The 1,283-nt window shown below is 39.8% G+C and overlaps 1 non-coding gene across 1 annotated transcript; it reads left to right on the top strand.

Annotated features, from left to right (window-relative positions):
• Positions 1-674: 674 nt before the first annotated feature.
• LOC115068328 lies at positions 675-781 on the top strand. The gene has a single exon (XR_003847694.1). It is a non-coding gene; the product is annotated as a U6 spliceosomal RNA (small nuclear RNA).
• The last annotated feature ends 502 nt before the right edge of the window (positions 782-1,283 follow it).

The raw sequence follows: 1,283 nt of genomic DNA, 5'->3' as shown, positions 1-1,283 counted from the left end.
CATGAAGGAAAATAATACATATTGACACACTTTATTGATAAAAGTTCCATGCAAATGTTTAGAATCATTATTCTTATCCTGGGACAGATAAGTTAGCAGGGCAGAGCAGGAAAAGCAGAAGTTGAGTAAGGAGACTGCTAGATTACAGAAAGATCTTTGAATGCTGAGGAAGGAGCATTAGCAAGAGCTGGACATACTGAAGCAAGAATGTGAGCAAGAAATGGAGGAAACACTCAAACAGGAGCAAGAAGATCTTGAATTGAAGCACAATTCCACATTAAAACAGCTGATGAGAGAGTTTAACACTCAGGTGGCACAAAAGGAACAGGAACTGGAAAGCACGGTAAAAGAAACTATCAATAAGGCCCAGGAGGGGGAAGCTGAACTTTTGGAAAGCGATCAAGGAGAGAGAAATCAATTGCATAAAAAATTCTGCTTGTGAAGAAGAAATGACTGCAAAAGTAAATAACCTGCAGGCTCCACTTGTGGAACTACAGAAGAAATAGGAACACAAGCTGCAGCAGGAGGAGAGCGCTGGTGACAGTGTAACAATTATGGAGTTACAGACACAGCTGGCACAGAAGACCACTCTAATCAGTGATTCAAAGCTGAAAGAGCAAGCCTTCAGAAAACAGATTAAGAATAGAAGACCATTTGAAAAAATATGAAAAGATGTGCTTGCTTCGGCAGCACATATACTAAAATTGGAACGATATAGAGAAGATTAGCATGGCCCCTGCTCAAGGATGACATGCAAATTCGTGAAGCGTTCCCTATTTTTAGCCTCTGCTCTAGTGGCATAAATTTGTCCTGTGTACTGAAGCAATAAAGCTACTTTAAATAATTTTTAAAAATATGAAAAGAATGTATATGCAACTGTAGGGACACCTTACAAAGGTGACAATTTGTACCATACTGATGTCTCACTCTGGAGAAAACCTACTGAAATTGAGTATTTGCAAAAAGTGCTTTTTGAATATATGATGGGTTGTGAGACCGAGACCATGGTGAAAGTTATAACCACTGTCCTGAAGTTCCCTGACGATCAGACTCAGAAGATTTTGGAAAGAGAAGATGATGCTCAGCTAATGTTCACATCACATCACAGTGGTATCTTCTGAGTAAACTGTCAGTCTGTGCTAAACTGTTAGCATGTGTCATGGCTCCAAACTTCATCTTGAAGAAAACTGTGAGAACAAAGCTCTCATGGGGGCCTTGCGTAATGTGAAGATTAAGAACAGCCTTCCAGCAGCCTACAGGTACATTGTAGATTGCTTTGGAAA

This window comes from Nannospalax galili, unplaced genomic scaffold (assembly GCF_000622305.1).
Source record: "Nannospalax galili isolate Female #2095 unplaced genomic scaffold, S.galili_v1.0 scaffold85, whole genome shotgun sequence".
NCBI classification, from domain to species: Eukaryota; Metazoa; Chordata; class Mammalia; order Rodentia; family Spalacidae; genus Nannospalax; species Nannospalax galili.
Note: the sequence above shows the minus strand (reverse complement) of the source record. Positions and strands in the feature narration are given on the sequence as shown.